Raw genomic sequence first — 23,356 nt, forward strand, 5'->3', positions numbered from 1 at the left:
TATTATTATTATTATTATTATTATTATTATTATTACTATTACTATTACAAAAGTGGAATAACTTAGCTAATAATTTAAGGAAAAATTTTTCCGGGGCCGGGTATCGATCCCGGGACCCTTCGCTTAGCGCACGAATGCTCTTCCGACTGAGCAACCCCAGGAACTATACACGACCCGTCACAATTTTTCCTTTATATCCACATAACTCAAATGGGCTGACAAGACGCCAGAACCCAACTTTGAGTGCACACAAATGCTGTGTGAGTTAAATTGTGGTTTCCTGTTAACGTACCTCCAGTAACGAATGTATTATACATAATTTAAGTCACATAGAATTTGTGTGCACTCAAAGTTGGGTTCTGGCGTCTTGTTAGCACATTTGAGTTGTGTGGATTTTTTTTGTGGGTTATTTTAAGACGCTTTATCAACATCTTAGGTCATTTAGCGTCTGAAAGAGATGAAGGTGATAATGCCGGTGAAATGAATCCGGGGTCCAGCACCGAAAGTTACCCAGCATTTGCTCATATTGGATTGAGGGAAAACCCCGGAAAAAACCTCAACCAGGTAACTTGCCCCGATCGGGAATCGAACTCGGGCCACCTGGTTTCGCGGCCAGACGCGCTAACCGTTACTCCACAGGTGTGGACGAGTTGTGTGGATATAAAGGAACAATTCTGACTGTGTCGTTTATAGTCCCTGGGGTAGCTCATTAGGAAGAGCATTCGTGCGCTTAGCGAAGGGTCCCGGGATCGATACCCGCCACCGGAACAATTTTTCCTTGAAATTATTCAAACCTGCTTTACAGGGAGCTACTACCTGAAAGCCAGATTTGCATAACTTAGCTAATGTTTACGTAGATGTGGGTCCTTAATTCCTCATTTTCAGTCACAAGATTCAGGTAATTTCTTACCACCTTGGAAACAAGAAGCCTTGCATTCATTCAAGTAACGCTCTTGTTTATGTAAATATTTTGTATACTCTAGCATCAGTTGCAAGGTTCGAACCCCTATGTTCATAAAACGCGAATGTTTCATGTCATATCATTTTATCTGTTGGATACTGCTCTCTCCCTCGTATGTGTCATGTGTGGAGAGTTAAGCTCACGTAAGCGTATTGCACTTGTTATTTACGGTGGCTTTTTGTTGGTTCTCAGATAATATAAGGCTGAAATTGTTTGAACATGGTAATTGCCAATTAATTTAGATAGGCATATAAAACTAGTCGATGTACAGTGTGTATGCGTGTGCGAGATGGGGCCGCTCAAGTTTGAGGGAGATACGAACTACATGGTGGATGAAAGGCAAGGCTCTGGCGTAATTACAGGGCGTTCAAATAACATTTAAAGTAAACACATATTAGAATCATGCACGAAAGCACATCGTGGGTTGCCGTGCTGATCCTCTTTGTAGGAAGTTTTTATTGTGCGTTTGTTTCACTTTTTTAGAATGACAGGTAAAGGAATTATGAATCTTTCCTCAGATAACGATTCATAAAAATGTTGCTGTTTATAATATATTTTAATTGGTTTCTTTTTCATTAATTAAATAAAAATATAAGTATCCATCAATAGGTTACTGCCAAAAAAGTACAGAATAATTTTCATTGAATTTGAATGACATTATGTTACACTACTCTGTTGATTTAGTAGCATGCGTTTGAGTCTAAAGAAAGTGGAAAACAGTACAACGTGGTCTGTTGTTGTGACGAAAATCGAAGCCCCCGCATAACGGTAAGACAACATGTCACAAAACGTTCACGTCTGAGTAGTTTTGACAAAGTAAATATTATTCAACGTCTAGAAGACGGCGCAAATATTAAGGATATTGCTGGAGAGTTTCAGGTAATATTTATTTATTTATTATTTATTTTTTCATTTATTTGTTTGCTTTCTTGGCTTGCTTTTTTGTTTACTCATTTATTTATTAATTTATTAATTTATTTAATATACATATTGATGACACAACATTTAACATTATATCACTTCGGAATATGTATTATATATCTTTCTCGTGTTAGATTTTACAGTACCTGATGAGTTCTGAAGATGACCCATAAGAGGCTGAAACATGTTAACCAGGTACTGTAAAATTTAACACGAGAAAGACATATAATACATATTCCGAAATTTAATTAATTAATTAATTAGTTAATTAATTAATTCATTCATTATTGCATTTTATACATATAGAGCGTTCATTTCAAAACTCCCTAGTCTAAATAACTATAACAACTATACACTTTTATGTATGTTTTAGGTTAGGATATATTATATAATATATTTTGTGTGCCATTTTCATTTTAATATGTGTGTTCTTTTAGAGAGTAGTGGATATAATCATAGGTGGGGGGGGGGTGAAACCTACAAAGTAGTACTTGTTTTAGGTACAAAGCACGTACGGTCAGAAGACCCGTGCATTGGATTTTAGAGAAAACTATGGTAATATAAAAATCTGTATGTTTAATATTACTCAATAAATCCATCTATCTACTCAGTAAATAAATAACTATAAAATTTAAATTGAATTTAATTAAACAAAGAACACGGCAATTTTGATATTTAGGGGGAAGTTTAAAACCAGTCTTAATTGATTATTAAGTTTCACACCCTCACACTCAGCCACTCCCACTTTGAAATTTCAAATCACACCCCTATCTTGTGGTACTGACTGTAAATCTGAAAGAGTATTCAATTGTTCATACATTTCATTAATTTGTATGCGTATCTTTTGTTTTCTATTGTCGCCTGGCAACCTATATTTTTCTTATTGTCAATTGATTGCAGGATGAAAACACAGTTTATTTTGTGTAATTTAGTCATAAGGATGATTTGTATTCTTCCTTGAAGGGTATACACCATTTTAAAATAATTAATACGCAAACACAACTATTACATGAAATATTCAATAGTCTTCGTAGCTTTATTCTCTTCAGCTCTAATCAACAATAACAACAATCCAGGTTTCCAGGAGCCGATAGAAAACAAAAGATGCGAAAACAAATGAATGAGGTGTATAAACAATTGAATACTCTTTCAGATTTAAGTATAAAAATATAGTGGTGCCATTTGGAATTTCAAAGTGGGAGTGGCTGGAGAGTGGGGGTGAAATCCCAAATGTAATTAAGCATGGTTTCAGACTTCTCCCTCAATATCTAAATTGACGTGTTTTTTGTTTAAATTGAATTCAATTTAAATAATTAGTTATTTAGACTGGGAAGTTTTGAAATGAATTCTAGATGTACTCTAGGAAATAAAACTAATTTGTATTAACGTTGTATCAGATTCACTTTGTATAATGAATTAATAACTCTTAAATATCCATTCCCGTATGATCGTTGTTTTCCTGTCCGTAATATTCCGTAATAATAATAATTTATTTATTTATTTATTTATTTATTTATTTAGAATATTAACGTGCAAAAACAACAGCACAAGGCCAATTACAGTTTTGCACGATACAAAACAGAACAAAACAACAAATGATGATGAGAATGAATGATAGAAAATGGCAATGAGATGAAATACAAACAATATAATGGTCTACATCAGTCATTGAACAAATAATAATTATAAAATTATAAAATTAGTACAATGAGAATTGAAATAATGGAATAGTCTACATTAATCAATTGACCAAATGCAAGAAATAAAATGGACAAATAATTATTAAAATTAGATCAGTGAGTTAAAAACTCAAAGATATACTACACATTAAATGGATCCAAGTTGAATCCATGCAAATTAGCATATTTAATGCATCTGCAGACCGGAGAGAGAGATTTAGGATTCTTATTATAAAACAATTTATGAAATCTTAAACCATTAGCAGGAATACGAAGACTGATATTGCTTATGAAAGATTCACAATCATTATCACCCTTAATGACTTTACAAAAAAATAAATAATCAAGATCCTGACGTCTGGTGAACAAACTACCGCAATTGAAATAATTGCATTTAATCTCATAGTTATAATCGGAATTTGGTAAAAATCTATAAGAACACAAGGAAATAAATTTTCTTTGAATATTCTCCAATTTAGCCGAGTCAGTGGAAGTAATGGAGTTTCATACAACAGATGCATATTCAAGCTTGGATCTAACCAACGTATAGTATAAAATTAATAAACACATAGGAGTGGAAAAAGAATAAGTTATAGACCTAATTAGATGTATGTATGTATTTATTTACACTGCAAGTGGGCAAGCACCCGGTGGCAGTGGTATATACAATATTAACAATACACAGTTAAAATGATAAGCAATACACAATAAAATTTACAATACATAATAAAATTTACAACACATATACAATTTTATACACAATACAATAAGAATACACAATACAATTTAACACAATAATAATAAAACATAAAATAAAACACCTAATTTTACAACAAACCTACATAATTATGTATAGGTCCTACATAATTTTCAATAGTCTTTCACTTTACTCTCATCTCATTCCCTGTAGTGGCACTATGACGCATTTCACTGACACTTTAGCACACATTTCACTGACACTCTGTAACACATTTCACTGACACTATAGAACACATTTCATTGACGCTATAAATTATCACTGATCGGAACTGTTCACTGCACTGTAAAACCATAACTTCACTGACTCACCTCGCTTCACCGATACAACAGTTCAAATAAGTCAAATAATTGCATTCTTATGCATACTTATAAACAGAACTACATTTAAACTAAACATTTCTAGTCTAAGGCCCTCTTACACGCTATTTTTAAATAATTTACAATTCAAACCAAGGAAGTAATCTCGTCAGGCTAGATAAATACATGCCACCTTAAAAAATTAAATGTTGAATGTCTCCTTAATTTTAATTTTCACTTTATACACAACTCTTTAAATTATTCTTGAATCTCCTTAAGGAAGGACAGCCCTCAAAGACCGCTGCAGGTAGGTCATTCCAATCATTTATAGTTCTATTTAAATAATAATAATAATAATAATAATAATAATAATAATAATAATGATAATGGAGACGGTAATAATACTAAAGGATAGATAGCGATAGGAATAAAGTTTTCTTATAGTTTTTTCTCCTATGTTGAAGTATAATTAAATTCAATGCCAATACTACAATTAATCATCTACTGTGAACAACTAGTTATTGAATAGGTCCACATTCTTGCTGAGATTCATACTAATAATGGCTGTGCTCAACTGCACAATTTCGCATTACTCGATTGAAATTATCCTGTAGGCTCGGGTTCAGTCCCCGAATCGATATGAAGACGGTTTATCACGGAACGTATGTGAGGAACGGCAGGAATTTCCAAGTCAGGCTGTAATCATCGACGGCACGCGGTATTTGCTTATTAATCCGTTCCCTCAACAGGCTCACCGAGCATTGAGACATACCAGCAGTGTGCAGACCTATGCAAGTCAGGGATTGAGTTAAAGCCGCCGTTGGCCAGTTTTCCTATATATTAAAAGTGTGTTTGGTATCTGTGATATGTTACAATTTATTCTTTGTTGCTTACGGGAATGAGCTACTGAAAAATGACAGTTTTTGAAGAAATTTCATGTTTTTTTATTTTACTCCAAAAATATTTTACATACAAGCCATGCAAATATAATATAATATGTGAAATAAATCAAATTCTGATTTTTGAGTTCCAAAAAACGAAATTTTGAACATTACCCTTGCTTCATATGCTAAATTCTAATGCTCCATTACCACAACCTGTGTTTCAGCTATAATATGCACTATAAAACATAGAAAACTCTTGTTTTAGATTCCAAAAAACGGTTTCCAAAAATAAACGTGTTATTTTCAAATTTTATTTTTTAAAAAAGTTATTTCTTGACTTAGGTCATTGAAATTTTCCAGATTAATTCATAATCATAATCATAATAGGCTGTTAAAATTTCAATACATTATCTCTTAAAATGCAGAAATTAGAAAATTCAGTAGCGCATCCCCTTAATGTAGATCACATGCACAAGTGATGGTTTGGTACATTTAAGAAACATTTATTACAGCTATCATATAAATCGTTTTTTCTTTAATTTCTTCAAACGTTAAAATATTAAAGGTTTATACATGAAAATAACGTGAAGCCAATAAAATATAGAGTTAACCGTAAGCAATGCCATTAATTTCAGGGAGTTATTCTTTGAGAAATTTCAAACAAAACGTTTTATACAATTTTCTTCCTTTTCGAGATAAAAATTGTTTTATATGAAACATATTTAATAGCGTGTTGTGGGAAATCCATTTATTTAATTTCCAATATGCTCAGTCAGTTTAAGAGAGCAGTGTATTATGATAATAAATTATTGCAAGAATTTTAGTTTCGTCCCTTAAATGTGCAGAAATTTTATCCGAACAAATGTAACTTTTCGTTCTTGAAAAATAATTTTAAAACGATTTAAGAGCAAATTCTGATGGTGTAATGCATTTGTACATATAATTATTATTTTCGAATAAATTCACATCTTTCTAGATAACTACGTAGTTAGTATCATTTCATTTAGTGTTCTGTTCAAGGACAGATCTTTCACTGCAAACCCAGCTTTCTCCACTCTTTCCTATTTTCTGCCTTCTTCTTTCTTTCCTCATATATTATCCATATATCTTAATATCTTCTATCATCTGATATCTTCTTCTACTCCGAACTCTTCTCCCGTTCACCATTACTTCCAGTGTATCCTTCAGTAGGTAGTTTCTTCTCAGCCAGTGACCCAACCAATTCCTTTTCCTTTTCCTGATCAGTTTCAGGATCATTCTTTCTTCACCCACTCTTTCCAACACAGCTTCATTTCTTGTTCTGTCTGTCCACTTCACACGTTCCATTCTTCTCCATATCCACATTTCAAATGCTTCTATTCGCTTCTGTTCACTTTATCGTAATGTCCATGTTTCTGCCCCATACAATGCCACACTCTACAAAGCACTTCACTAGTCTCTTCCTTAGTTCTTTTTATAGAGGTCCGCAGAAGATGCTCCTTTTTCCATTAAAAGCTTCCTTGACCATTGCTATCCTCCTTTTGACTTCCTGGCAGGAGCTCATATTACTGCTTATAGTACACTCCAAGTATTTGAAGCTGTCCACTTGCTCTACTGTCTCATTTAGAATTCGCAAGTTTATCTTCTGTATATTTCTTCCTATGACCATGGTCTTCGTTTTATTTGCATTTATCTTCATCCCATACTGTTCACAGCTGTCATTCGCTCCAGTAGCATACTCTTTAATATCATTAGTAGTTAGTATAGTGTCTTTAAAAAACCGATATAAACAGGAGCACAAAAGTTGGCAGAAAATTACAACCCTACTGAGTCGACAGTAACATCAAAATTCTCACCACCGGCCTTGACTATAAGAAGTTTCTTCTGTTCCTCACCGAAGTTGAGCAATGACTCTCTAGTACATAGGTTGGATAAAAAGTAATGGCAACACTGCTGTCACGTGACGATGGTGCGTTCGAGAGTTGCCAGCTGTATGGACATGAACAAGGATTATTAGACGAGTTTGTGCAGCCAGCGGCGACAGTACTCTGTCAATCTACTGCAGTGTGTAGAACGTTGACTTTCATAGGGATAGTGCGAGCGCCCTAAGACCACGTTTACAAAACTAGAGCAACGTTCCTGGATCAAAATTGAAGTGATACGAGGTCGTAGTGCACAAGAATGTTTTCAGGGACTGCGTGAAGCATATGCCAATGCAGCGTTGCCATATCGCACAGTGGCACGATGGGTTAAAGCGTTCCGGGAAGGCAGGGATGTGTAAGTGATGTTCATTGTGGCGTATGACATTGATAGGGTAATAATGCACCACGCTGTACCTCCAAGGCAGACGGTAAACGCGGACTACTACTGCAGGTTCCTGCAGCACTATCTTCGTCCAGCCCTAAGGAGAAAACGACGACACTTCGGGGTACAGAACCACATCATTCTTCATGATAATGCAAGGAGTCACACCGCTGCTGCTGTCGAGGACCTCTTGCCCCGCTGGCAATGGGAGATTCTGGAACATCCTCCGTACTCACCCGATACGAGTCCATGCGATTACGATCTCTTCGCCAAAGTGAAAGAACCACTGCGAGGGACCCGGTACAATACCAGAGATGAACTTATCCGTGCTATAGGGCGGTCAATACGGAACATCAACAAAGATGGACGCTCTGATGGTGTACGACGCCTTCCAAACATTTGGCAAAAGGTGATAAATAAGGGGGGCGATTATATTTAAGATACGTAAATGTTGTACCCTTGTGAATAAAGCCATGTCAGAAATATCGAACTGTTGCCATTACTTTTTATCCAATCCATGTAAAACAAAGACAGTAGGCTACATGTTGTGACACGGTCGCCGAAAGAATTACAAGTATCGTCTTTCACTAATTAGACCATATTAAGCCTAGTTCGGTGTAGAAAATGGTAAGCAAACGTTACAAATCATGCCTGTTTAGAGTGACAGCTCTATTACATTCAGTCCTGAGGTAAGACAGTAAGCTCTGCATGTTTGATTACTTTCAAGCTACAACAGAATATGAAGGTGTGTTGTTTAAATGTATGAAGAAAGTCTTGCAGTGATTGCATATACGATTTTTGCCTGATCTCTTCCTATTTGGGTCATGCCGTAAACGAGCTGTGAAAGGCCATCACTGCACTGACATTCAAGCCATTAAGACTGCCGTAACCTGGGAACCCTGCACCATCAGCGAGCTCTTTAGGCGGGCGACCTTTAACAACGATGCTGGTGTTTCATCATGTAGGAAAATACCACTACGGGGCAGATAGACTGTGAAATGCAGTGTATTGATTTTTTGTAATGTGTATGCTACGGAGATGCAAGGAAGGTTAACAATTAATTGTCCATATTCTTCTTATTCTTTGTCTTCTTCGTCCTCAACATCACCATCATTATTAAAAATCATAGACTAGAAACTGTCGCTTTTCGTAGTGTTACATATTGCCATAACTGGGGACCTGATTTTTAGGTTTTTAAGAAGTCCGTTTTAGGTTATTGGATTAGGTGAAATATGTTTTTTTTAGGTTTTTTGCCCAAACTGTGAAAGGGTTCGCAAATATTGCCTAATTGTTAAAAATGTACGCTTACAGTCAGTTTTAAGTAACATAGCTTTTTCCTCGGTGGTAAAGTTGAAATCATTTCCACTCCACTATCATAATAAATATGATTTGACTTGTTTTGGCATAGCTTATTAAAACACAAAATATAAAAATTCAATGTTAACACTAGAAGCACCAGAATAAGACAGACTGCACAGAGACCTCAGAAAAGTTCACAGCTTGTACATGCAGGATCACAGTCTTCTATCTCGTAACATGCTCAAAAACTTCACAAATTTCAATTATACGATTTTTTCGCAGTTCATTCACCTCAAGAGAAAGCTGAGTCACATCATATCCTTCTTCTGGCATATCATATCTGCGATCAGTGGAAATTTCAAAATACAGTTGACTCTCCTAAGTTCACTGAACAGAATTGAAAGTTTAGTCCAATAAGGGTAGTGGATGTGGCAGGTGAAATGAATACAAACTCTTATTGGTTATCCAACAACGAACGCAGTACTGTACTTGCTTTTCCTGCCCGCCCCGAGATGCCCTTCTAGTACCACAGTGGGTTTCGATAGTTCCGTCTCACAAACGCCACAATTCTCATATAGAAAAAGAAGAGTTCATTGATTTAAAATCAGCGATTAAATATGTCCTAATCAATAAAATATTCTGTTTTCCGTTAACAAAATTATCACTACAAGGCAAAGAACTAATTTCCAATCAAATGGCAAACCTATTTCTCGTACGTAAACAGTCGAACTATAGGATGTCGAACTTAAGAGCTTCCACTGTACATACAGTCCCAATCAGTGACCTTGAGAGAGTGAAGTCTCTGAAGGACGGCCCGCTATACAAAGAATGGCGAAATTCTCTGTTAACCATTTTATCCAAAACAACAAAAGAATGAAGGGGTTATGACCGCATATTGAGTTCAAATAGAGAATATCACAACATAAATAGCAAATATCAACTCTGTTGAGAGTAGAGCGATACGGCAAACTCACACATTATGAGGTGTAATATTTTACGCTCAGCAGTTTTAAATTTCGTAGATATTTAAGTGACACTATTATCCCCAAAATATTCGTATTTGAACCTGAAAATATCCAAACAATCTTTCTAAACAATTCGTCATAAAACTATATTCTTCATCGAAAATATTTTTGTATTTTGTAGTTTGGTATTGATTATATTCTTTTTTGTATTAGCAAATATAGAATGATGATGGAAATCAATAAAAATATCATAAAAATAACATAATTTCACTACATAATGGGACCGGAATACTGAGAAATCCCAAATGTCTAGAAAACGAAACTTTTCAGGAGATACAAAAAAACATCTCAGGTCCTAGATTCGTGTTCAAATTATTTTCTTCTTAACACTTTAGTTAAAATCAATATTGATGGGAATATGTGGGGTTTTTCTTCATAATATAATGAGTCTACATGTTTAGAATACGAAATCATATAGCCTATAACTCAATTTCCTAAACAAAATGGACATGTGGGGTTTCTCAATATTGTGATGCAATTGTTGTAAAAGAGCAATTCATATTGTAATACAATTTTATATTATGTCGTCGTTGTTCCTACAATAACTCCTATGTGCAAAAATATAAAATTTTTCAGTAGGAAGAAAAAACAAATTTATTCATCCTATGGCAGCCGTACATAGGAGTCTGTGAATTCTTACATTTTCGAAACAAAGAAAAATAATTACATATAGGAGATTTTATTATTTTCTGTATCACCATTTAAGTTATTTAATAGACCAAAAATCTGAAAATCGATAAATATGTCGCATAGGAGTTATTGCAGGAACAACGACGATATGCTAGTCTTGATCACATGAGTTTCTGTATTAAAATTCCATTATTTTATAATTTTAGAATAGCCCTAATTTCCTATTACTAAGTTTTACTTTAGAATAACGCAGATTTTGTGTAATGGCGTCATGTAACCTGTTTTATGTTTCCGTTATTTTCTCTCAAAGGACGAATGGCAGTGAGACTGTAGCCTTAAGACTGCATTTCCCTATTTCAAGCTGGCTTACTTCCCAGCAGAGATCTGAATCTCTTATTTTACCACGTTGTCAGTCTTGCCTTTTATGGTAAAAGCTCCCAAAATGCCTCTTTACAACGTTTTTAAGGGGGCCGTTTCGACTCGTATAGCTCAGTAGGGAGCCAACTATCTGGGGGCACTCTAGTCTTGTGTCCCTGACTCTTCTCGTCTGCTTCACATGTATTGCCATTCTCTTTTATCCATTTTCACACATTTGTATTCTACTGTGCGTTTATGCAAGAAAAGTATCGTATTTAGGAAGTTTCTATTCTAACTTCAGTAGCATATTCTGCATTCAGTGATTCGTAATTTGTATTTTAATATTTTCTGGCATTTATTTATTTATTTATTTATGTATTTATTTATTTATGTATTAAATTTGTTTATTTATTTATTCATTTATTTGTTTGTTTATTTATTTATTTAACCTGGTAGAAATAAGGCCATCAGGTGTTCTCTTCTCCTTTACCAGATGCTTACAACTACAAACTCATACCAAGTTTGCAATTATTAAAATTAAATTTAGAATTAATTTAAATTTACAATTACAATATCATCTAATAAGTAAAATATTATCTGGTTAATAAATTAATTTATTGTAGAAGTTAAGAATAAAGGAAGAATACTTAAGTTGAATAATAAATTATATAGGGATGAAATTATTGGAGATTGAAGTAGCTATTTTATGTTTTAATAAGATAAGAAAAGAAGGTATGACTGAACGAGTCCCAGATACTGACCAATTGCCTAGTGTTTGCGTTTGAATTGAATTTTTTTCTACAATTCCTGATGCTAGTAGGTAGCGAATTTCAGACTCTTGGCAGAGCTATTGTGAAAGATGTAGTAGGCCTAAGGGAAGGAATAATTAGTGTATTTGAAACAATAACTTAATTCGCAATGTGAGTCGTGGGAAGCAAGCTGGGCGGGCTCCATTTTTACCCCATATCACATTTTACTTTGGATCTTAAAAACGAGTGAAGAGATATGGATGGTGCCTTTTACAGCCCACTATTCATATTTTCCTTATTTGAATGTAAAATAATTACAATTATATAAATATATTAATAAATAGAAATACAAAATTATCTAACATTACTATGATTGGGCTTGGAGAGTATATGGATTATATACATAAATACATATATACTTATACAGAGTGGAAGTGGAATAATCCTGCAGATTGAAGGGGACGCGAGGGTACACTGAATGAATAGAAAACCTATATTACGTTTCGTGATTAAATGCATGGTTAATTAAAAAAGGTGAAAGATTCGTCAGTTGTGATCAGTGGTTTCATGAAGAATGTCAAGGTCTTTCAAAATACCGAAAGAATTTTAATTGTTTGGGTTGTAGGTATGAATCTGATTGAAGGAATTTTAAAATTTGACGGAATGAGCCTAGATATTTTGAATTTAACGACTATCAAGAAAATACCCTTGTAGTATCACGAAATTACACCAACCATTCTTAAGTGCTAATTTTTTCTTTATTTATTTGTATTGCTTATTTTTATATATTGTATAAATTCATTTGAGGTACAAATGCTGACATGTAGGCTAACTTCCTGAAATTATAAAATGTATGTACTTTAAAAACGATATATACAATATATATTTTAATTTGAACCTTATATTTGCACCAAAACTTTAGTATCACGAAATTAGCCAACTCTGCCATATACACAGAAGGAATTTGGTGAGATTTGTTACTTTTGTTTTATAGGACAATAAAAAAAGTCAAATTCAATGTCCATATAACGTAAAATCATACGTTATATGCGCTGTAAACGAGATGGTGTGTGGAAAGATTGTTTTTTTTATACTGTCAGTTGTATGTGAAAAATTACGGGAATCAAGTGTTGTGTTCGTTTAAGCCATTGATGCAATTTTCGAGTTATTGATTTACAGCTTGACACAAATTATACCACTTTCAACAATTTATTAGCTTGAACCTGACATGTGTAAAATTCATTCACCGCTCACCGTTTAGCGGTTAATCACCCCTGTCGATCATACGAATAGTCAAATTGTCAAAAGCGAATCATTGAATTTTTGACGTTGCGTGGTGACGTTTCACGCAAGTAATGCATTTAACGTTGCCATAGGTCCCCCCAAAATAATCAATGTTGTCGTTGTTTTCAATGATCGATTAATTTAAAGGAAAAATCAGGTTTTGTGTTATTGGAAATGGTCATTGGAGGATTTGGTTACTGCATAACGAACTAAGAATGATTTCTTTTTAATCGGTTATTATTTTTCTTGGTTATCCCGCTTTAATGTATAGCTTAAGGTATATCCTAAGTATTTAAATTTTGAAACGTGATCTATGGGTTTGTTGTCAATGTTAAAGAAAGTTCTATTGTGATCTGTGCATCTAAAATCCATGATTCGCTGTTTGACAAATATTACTGATAGGGTAAACATTGGTAATTTCGTAGCAGTGGTTATTTCATGATACTTTTTCTTTGCTCTTTTGTGAACTAACCAATGGTGTTACGAGATCCAAATTTCCGCCAAGGGATTGCATATGTTGTCCATTTTCCAGAAACATACAGCTAAGCTTTGTGTGACTATTGTAGTTGCTTCAGTGAGCTTTTATGTTTGGAGAGAGCAAGTTTGCGTCGACTTCTCAGGCATACAAATTTTGTGGATGTTTGTAACTACATTACAGGCTTATTACTAAAGGTAAGCATATGATATTTGGTACAAAGATTTATTGTATCTTCATGAAATTTTAGAAAATGTTTTTGGAATTTCAGATACGTCTGTAGTCGCCATATAGGCTTAGCTTTACTGATAGAAATCTTAGCTGTTTGAGGCGCAATTTTGTTGAGCATTAAATGTTACATTTTATACTATTTTAAAAATTGTATTACAATAGGAATTTTAGAAATCAGAAGACAAGATGTGATAACAAAAATGAAAACGGAGACGCAATGGGTTCATTGTAGCTTCTGTTTGATTTGTTATCATGCTAAGTGTCAGTGATAAGTGCTAGATGACTTACTTGCAATAATTGTGACAGAAGATGGAACATGGCTCCACCATTTTGGACCGGAGACAGAGGCAGACAATGGAGTGGCATCATGCAAATTCACCAAAGAAATAGAAATTCAAAAGTACACCTTCGGCAGGAAACGTTATGGCTACTGTGTTTTTCGATTCAGAAGGACTCTTGCTTGTGGACATCATGCCACACGGAACCACCATTAATTCTGACGGGTATGTTGCAACTCTCAAGAAACTTCAAGTTCGACTGAGTCGTGTTCGACGACATCGGGAGAAGCAGGATGTTCTGCTATTGCACGACAACGCACAGCCATATGTCAGTCACAAGACCACAGACCAGATCAGAAAATTCGGATAGACAACACTGAAACACCCGCCTTACAGTCCTGAACTGGCACCGTGCGATTACCATCTCTTTGGTAAACTGAAGGATCCCTTCGCGGAACGAGGTTAGAAGATGACTCCCTTGTGCATGCTCCTAAAGAGTGGCTCAGACGTGTTGTTCCAGACTTTTACCGTGCTAGTCTACAGGCCCTCGTTCCTAGGTTACGTAAGGCAGTTGAAAGGGATTGGGATTATGTGGAAAAGTGACATTTTGTTCCTTAAGGATGCATCTACATTCTATGAAAATAGCAAAGCTGTAGCATAAAAATATAATTTTTAAACAAACGTTATGCATTACTTTTGGAGTTACCCTAGTAATATAGGTTATAGTAAAGTCCGTAATAAAAGTGTTCACCCTTTAAGGGCAAAGAAGATGCCTTTTCAATTTCAATTTTTACTTCAATTTCATTCTTATTATGTGTTGATATGTATTTCTATGTTTTCTTGCTATGAATATTAGACGGAATTACTATGTTTGAAGTCTTGTAACAATAAATGAGAATTTCATTTGACTTTAATGAATTTTTCCACAATTCTTCTACCTCTCACGAAATTATCAATGCAATGTCACGAAATTACCAATGTTATCACGAAATAACCAACCTTTCAGCTTAAGTTGTAAAAGTGGTTTTTGGCACATATTCAAGAACGTATCCAATTTTTTATGTCTCCAGATTTGTACAGCAATTTATCGTCTTTTAGATTAAAAAAATCGGAATAAGGATATATTTACACATTTGCATTTTAAATTAGTTTTCATGAAATTATCACGAAATTACCAGTGTTTACCCTATTATAATTTAAAGGAGAAAACTTTGTGTAAGCTAGTGACCTATCACTGTGTACTGAATTAATTTTACAAGCTACCATAGAAATATTAAAACATAATGCTATAACAATATTTTTGAAGCACTTAAATATTTTCTCTTATACTTCGTACAATGAGAGAATAGAGACTTATCTTTAAAAATAGCTGTAGATTATTGTCAGCTATATAGGACGGGATTATTTGCATTTATACTAAACGAATAATAGCATGAAAGAAGTAAAACAGTATAATTCAAAACGATTCACAATAGAAATAAATTCTCTCCTTATCTAGAAACAAGTTCTCTAGCATATAAAAGCGTGAGATATGTTCCAAAAATATTCATCTTCGAAGGGAATATTAATTTACTATTAGGTCTTCTTAAATATTTGATTACTTTCAACTTTTACTATCACGACATTTCAAGGGGCTGTGAATGTAAAAAAAGAAGGCCTTAACGGTTCGTGAAATGCGAATTTCATGTGCAGACATGAAACAGCTTTCACTTTTACTCTAGACGGAAGTACTGTAGTATAGGCACATTCAAGATAAAGATGTACGTGGCATGCATTATGAAACACGATGTGAATATGTAATGTCGAGAGAGGCACCTAATGGAAGAAGGAATTTTGAAAGTCTTTCGAGACAGCCATGATAGTATTAACATGCACAAAAATGAGTTGGTAATGAAACGTTATTTTGTTTTAATGCTAGGAGAATTATATGCACTAAACGCTGTTGGTGCTATTAAATTGTTGTTGTATATAAATGGATTAATAAGCGTAGGCTATATTATAATGTAAAATAATAATAAATAAAAGATAATCTGCAGTAGAAATAGCTACCTCTGTTCAACGGTTACCTTTATAAACGGTAACGTTTCTAAAATCAATTTTATTTCTTATAAAGTCATTTTAAATATACATAGACCTAGTGTCTCATAAGTAGGGGGCGAATTCATATGAGGTGGTTCATTCCAGACCGTATTAAGTTCACCCACGAACGAAATTGAGTTTTATATGATTTCTGAACATGTTCTATCATGCTGTGAAGTCTGTTTGGATCTAAATGTATTAAATCTACTTCAAAAGAATACATGAAACTGAATGTTCGTGGCAAACCGCATTCTGTCCAAAACCAATTAATAGTTTTCATTGTAAGATTGCGTTTCTAGTTTACTGTACTGAGAAAAACTAGCGCCAATTTACAGTATTGAATTGTTGTCGCAATTTGTATCAATTCAGTGTCGCTGCAGTCCAGTTGTGCAGTTGTTGTCTTACCTCTGCCAGTGTAAATAAATAAAAAAGTATAAGTGATAAATAAATTACTTTCTGACTTCATTTCATAGGATTATTTTGTGATATCACCACAAATTGTGATATTTCTGAAACTTAGACTATGTGAAATTAAGTAGGCTATTTCTACCAGATAGGTGAAAGAAGAACTTAGCTGTCGAAATGATATTTTTGCATATCGTCGTTGTTCCTGCAATAACTCCTATGTGCAAAATATACAATATTTCAGTAGGAAGAAAAAACACATTTATTCATCCTATGGCAGCCGTACATAGAAGACTGTGAATTCTTACATTTCCGAAAGAAAGAAATATAATTACATATAGGGGATTTTATTATTTGCTGCATCACTATTTAAGATATTTAATAAAGCAAAAATCTGAAAATCGATAAATATGTCACATAGGAGTTATTGCAGGAACAACGACGATATGTAGTGGTGTGGTGTTACGCCGATGTTAGCCAACTTATTCTCATGTAATTGAATCATATTTATAAGCTATGGTTGTGTGACAATTAACGAACCCGTAACCCCAGATACTCATAATACTGCTTGGTCTACTTGATATGTTGCAATAGTTGTTGATGAATAGAGTTTTCTCGAACAAGTAACGAAACTTGCCGGAATCATTTCATCAGAATTGTACTTTGATTTAACCGCTGGCTGACTTTGAGAGTTGGTTTATAAATGAGCCATTCAGAGCAGAATTGGTGTAAGTCAAAAATGGGTAATGAGAGTTAAAGTAAACATTCTGTAAAATACAGCGCAAAGTAGCAATTAATATTCACTTTGTTTAAACTATTAGTAGTCAGTGAATAGTAAGAAGGACATATTTATTGCTACTTTGAGCTGTATTTTACAGAATTTTTACTTTAAACCTCATTACTCAATTTTGACTTATACCACTTTTGCTCTGAACGGTTCAAATGTTCGTGTAAAGAGGAATATAATGTCTTTCTGTATCATTGCTTGTGTGAGGTACGTCTGTGATCCTGTGACAGACGTACCAGGATTAAATACCAGAATAAACCATCCTACATTTATTTACTCAACTTAAAAATTCTACTCTAGTTATTTCGTCTCCTGGGGTTCAAGGACTCCACCCACAATCCCGAAGATAGTAAAAGAGTATCCACTACACCACAGTGGGTTACACTTTGATAGATAGAAAGAACATTGAACATGTTAGGACAGAATTAAAAATGGAAAACGTCCTAAAAGCAATAAAAGTTTACCAAAATAATTGGCGAGAAAATGTCGAAGGTATACGTGCCACAACTGTCACAAGAACTATAAATAACTATCTATGGTCCATGTGGTGAAATATCTTTAGAGGACTCAGGAAGAAACAGAGGGACAAATTTTGATTGAAATTTTGAACAGATCGAAATATGTATGAAAAAGATGCTTATATTTGCAGCTGTTAAAATGTTATTTTTAACCCTTTGATGCATGCATTTGGGAAGGAAATAAAAATTGTGTTTGCAATGATATTAAACTTTTATTTGTTTAAGAGAAGCGCCAAAAATTTAAAAAATCTTAAAAAGTTCCATTTTTTACACAGAAAATGAGTGGTTTCATGGTAAAACCACTATGCAATACTGCAGAACACAATGTCTCCAGACTTATTGCGAATGATACAAAAGGAAACAGTTTCTGGTTTCATTAAGGCAAATTGCCACTTCACATGTGTTGCGTGGTAATTAGAAAGGAAAAGAATGGACCTTCTATTCTTCCACTTGAGCCAGGACACTTCAGCGTATGACGTACGGCTATCACTCTCACCATGTTTCAGGTCGCGGTCTCTTCTTTTGTCGTGTGGTATACCAATACGCCCATGTCTAACTGTACCACATGCATAGATATTTTGCTGCCTAGAGATCATCAGATTCAAACTTGTGAAAAAGTTGTCAAAACACTTTGTGGTTGTCACCAACCATTTCTTCCTTGTAGCCACAATTAATAAACTGACACAAAAATGGAACATTTTGTTGGATATGGTAAGCATAACTACCCTGTTTGTGTAGTGGTTACGTTTTGAAACCACCACATTATTTCTATATTGATGCCACATGTGTCGAAGAAATTATAATCTTGTTACTGAAATATGTTCTAAAAGACCGAAAGACAAATAATACTAAATAGAAACTTACGTAACGTACTGAAATAAAAAACACGTAGCGAGTCTTCCACACCCCAACTATACACAACAACGTCAGCCATCTTAGTGGAGCAACACAAATATAGGGAAAATGAAATTCTTCTACAGTTACTAGGGATCAGTAAACGCAGCGCAGTAGTTTTGAAATAAAAATCACACTGTAAATAGGCAGAAAACTCAAATTTAAAAGGTGATTATGTACTGTAACCACTGCGTTTCAAAGGATTAAGATACTTTGTCAAATAAGTCATTTAAATATAGGGGTTAAATTGAATATGAGTAGAATCTAAAATCTAGTTAGTTTTTATAAAATTTTCTTACCGTGTCTCGCACTCTCCTTTCTTAACAGCGCAACGTCGCTCCCCTCGCATGGAACCATAAAGTAAGCCCGGGAATGTGTGAGGCATGTTAAATGAATTTTCTATCGAGCTCGGGAACTCGACATCCGGAGGCAAAGTACAGAGCATCCCCCCCCCCAGTCACATCGGAGGGCGCACCGAGTCTCGACTGGAAATGATTAACAGGGTGCAGATTGATAATTTATTAGACGAAGGGGAGATAATAGTATGGCATGCTTGTGGCAGCGTGGGAGGACTCCAACAGTAACTGCTGCGTGAAATATTATGAATTATTGTAGCACAGAGCAGTTAAAATATCCTAACTAGCATATTGCGCTGTCTATATACTTATGTATGTGAATTATTTAAGCCTCTTCAAAGAGAAATAGCTATGAGCACTGTTACACAAAGCCCAGGTTTCGCTCTATGTGATTACCATTGCTACTAGATTTATGGCAACTCTAAATTATTGCGTTTTAATAAACAGCATATTATACTACTGCAGGAACAAGTATTGCCACCAGTAATAATGCTGATTATAGTACATGAGAAGTCGTTTTCTCAACAAACGTTAAAAATGCACTATTAAGTTTTTTGCTAACACATGCTAAAATTTTAACAGTTTCGTTAACATTCTTTCATGCATTTCGGTTCCACGAACGATTTTCAGATAGATTCATTCATTCGTTTATAGTTTTCTGCCCAAAGGCAGTTTTTCATTGCAAACCATGCATTCTCCAATCTTTCCTATTTTCTGCCTTCGTCTTTGTCTCCTCATATGATCTTAATGTCATCTATCATCTGATATCTTCTTCAGGCTCGACTTCTTCTCCCATTCACTATTCCTTCAGCAGACAGTTCCGTCTCAGCCAGTGACCCAACCAATTTCCTGATCAGTTTTAGCATTATTCTTTTTTTCTTCCACTCTTTTTAACCCAGCTTCGTTTCTTATTCTGTCCGTCTACTTCACACACTCCATTCTTCACCATATCCACATTTCAAATGCTTCTATTCGCTTCTTTTCACTTCATTGTGATGTCCATGTTTCTGCCCCGTACAATACAACACTCCACTCAAAGCACTTCAATAGTCTCTTCCTTAGTTATTTTTTCAGAGTTTCGCAAAAGATGCTTCTTTTTCTATTAAGATGTTTCTTTGCTATTGCTATCCTCCTTTTGACTTCTTGGCAGCAGCTTATGTTACTGCTTATAGTACAATCCAAGTATTTGAAGCTGTTCATTTGTTCTACTGACTCGTTTCGAATTCGCACATTTATCTTCTTTATTTTTCTTCCGGTGGATGTTAACCAATATTTTGTTGATTCTCGCAAAAATGGAGAACAGTGTGATTCGTGGAGGCCGTGTGAGAACCGAAGCTTTTCTGAACTCGTTTCACATGTTTCACATAGAGAAAACCTGTGCAATATTGCGATGTCTTTTGAAATGATTACTATAGCCAATTTTGTTACTGAATATGAACAGCGAAACTGATGGTGTGATAAGTACGGTTCGGATAAAGTAGTTGTAATAGGATACACAATAAATACAAAAATAATATTATCCCCTAATTATTTTATTCGCTCAGTGTTAATACTACTCATTGCAACATTGATAAATAACTATTTCCCTTGTTTCCTCGGCCAGTTCCACCCTCAACTGTCGACCTTTTACGATAAATTTTCCCATACTTTCACAGAATTTAGCGTTATTTATGGTAGGAATCGTTTCCTGGGAGCGTCTATGGCTTCACACTCCGATAAAATATGATGTGATGTCTCGCCTCTACCGCAAAGAGGACATATTCTCGCTCCCTCTTCGTTGACGATTTTAAGTGCCCTCCAAGCTCCTAGACGAAACCAGGTTAAGTCCAGTCTGCCTTCTCTGCTTCCTCCACAGAAGTATAACTCGGTTCCCCAATTTGTTTTGATCATCGATTGGATCTCCAGAGCAACCTTATCCCTACATTCCCCTTCTGTTATTTTCCTGTTAGATAAAGGACATCCATGTCATTCTCCTCTTACTATAATTTTATTATTATTATTTATTTAGATAGTAGTGTGTTGATAACTGTACTATTTTCTGAGTAAATATCTTAAATAATTTGTAATAATATTGCATGTTTTTTATTCTTTGCAAAGTTTACCTGTATAAACGAGGATATTCATTTGCACCATATTACAAAGGTATGAAATATATCTAACCTCCCTGGAACATACTCGTAATTAATATTTAAAGTGTGTGTTTTACTGTATAATGCTAGCTATTAAATGAAGAGAGATATCCTTGATCTAAGAGTGAAAATATATACAAATAATATCCTACAGCAAGTGCAGATTAGACACGTCATATATCACAGTAAATGACCTTAGCAGTTTAGTGGTCTCTCAACAATGACAGTATAGTAACGCGGCCATATAGTGATAGTGGCGCAATGAAACATTATCTCGCTTCTTGTCTGCAGTCATGCAATCTGCCTGCAAGAAATTGTTGTGTTGTACAGTACGTAGTACCTGTATCGCATGTTCTCGTGGGAGCAGCGCTATTCTTATGAAACGCAGTTTACGAGTAACTGCAGCCATGAATCCCAGACAGAGCAACCCTAGAATTAAGCACCGTTCTTATTGCTTGATATTAATGCATGCAGTGAACGGTAAACTTTTGCATGAGGGAAATGGGTACTCAATTCCAGAATGAAGAAAATCAACATTGTAATATTGGAATATATACCGTATTTTACCTCTCACTTTACTCTGCATTAAAGCAGTTAAACTGTTATTGCAGAAGAGATTTCCTCCGGGAAATGTGTTAAATCTTGGTCAGTCTAAAGTAGTTCCTTCCACCATTTAGTTAGGTTGTCTACAAAAGTGTGTTAAAGTAGCAGTTGGTATGCTTTTTTTTTTAAATTATGATTTTCCTCTAAACAGATAATTTCTGTTTCCCCCACCCCCTCAGTATTGATTCATGTTTTAATTTTCTTGTATTTATATTGTAATGAATTGCATATTCTTACTTCATAACTGCCGATCATGTAAATAATTATCGATTATAACTGTAAGTTAAATTGTACATTTGTGCGAGTATTTGTGTGAAGAAGGTGCTTTGAAAAACATTTAGCCTCTGTACTTCCCTGTAGGCAGTCATAAATATATATATATATATATATATATATATATATATATATATATATATACAAACAAAGAAACAAATAAATAAATAAATAAACAAACAAATAAACATATAAACATATAAATATATGAGCCGTTCAGAGCAGAAGTGGTGTAAGTCAGAAATGGGTAATGAGGGTTAAAGTAAACATTCTGTAAAATACAGGGCAAAGTAGCAATTAATATTCAATTTATTTAAACTATTAGTAATCAGTGGATAGCACGAAGGACATATTAATTGCTACCTTGCGCTGTATTTTACAGAAGTTTTACTTTAAACCTCATTATCAGATTTTGACTTACACCACTTCTGCTCTGAAGGGCTCATATAAATATATAAATAAATAAATAGATAAATAAATAGACGGATAAATATATAAATACGAGTACATAAATAGATAAATAGATAAATCACGTATTATGTCCTGCTGCAACCTATATTGACCTGAAGATCGCAGAACCGTAGACACCATGATCCACCATGGCGCCACCTGTCCAAGGGAGCTACACAGAGCTACCAGATCCCTGGTCTGTCGCGTTCCGTTCCGAAAACCCCTTCGACACCCTGGAATCATTTGTACCTCCCCCAGACACATGACACTTGTAGTCGAATCGTGGTATCACTTTTGCTGACTCTCCGGTCGATCTGAAACTATTTTCTGATGCATAAAGTTGAAATTAATGATGGTGAAGTGCGTCCGAGGTCCACCGCCGAAAGTAACACAGTAATTCTGCTTCAAGTGATTGAGGGAAGGAAATCTCGGAAAAACCTCAACCAGGTTTTGAATCTGGACCCGCTCATTTCATGGTCAGACATGATAACAGTTACTCCGCAGCTTTGGACCTCCCAGAAATAATTTATATTTAGAAAGAAGTTGTACCTTATTAGCTTCTATCAGAAAGAGATAGGAAAATTAAAAAAAAACACCCCTTATACAGGCTAATTCACGAGGAGTGAACGCCACTTACGGAACTTATTTCTGAAGATATTCTGAGCAAAGACTTGGTATATAAACATGTGTCTTGTTCTTAATATTTTCAGAATTACACCAACTTTAATTTGTTTAAAAAATGCCTTTCAT

The sequence above is a fragment of the Periplaneta americana genome, chromosome 16 (assembly GCF_040183065.1).
Source record: "Periplaneta americana isolate PAMFEO1 chromosome 16, P.americana_PAMFEO1_priV1, whole genome shotgun sequence".
Classification (NCBI taxonomy): domain Eukaryota; kingdom Metazoa; phylum Arthropoda; class Insecta; order Blattodea; family Blattidae; genus Periplaneta; species Periplaneta americana.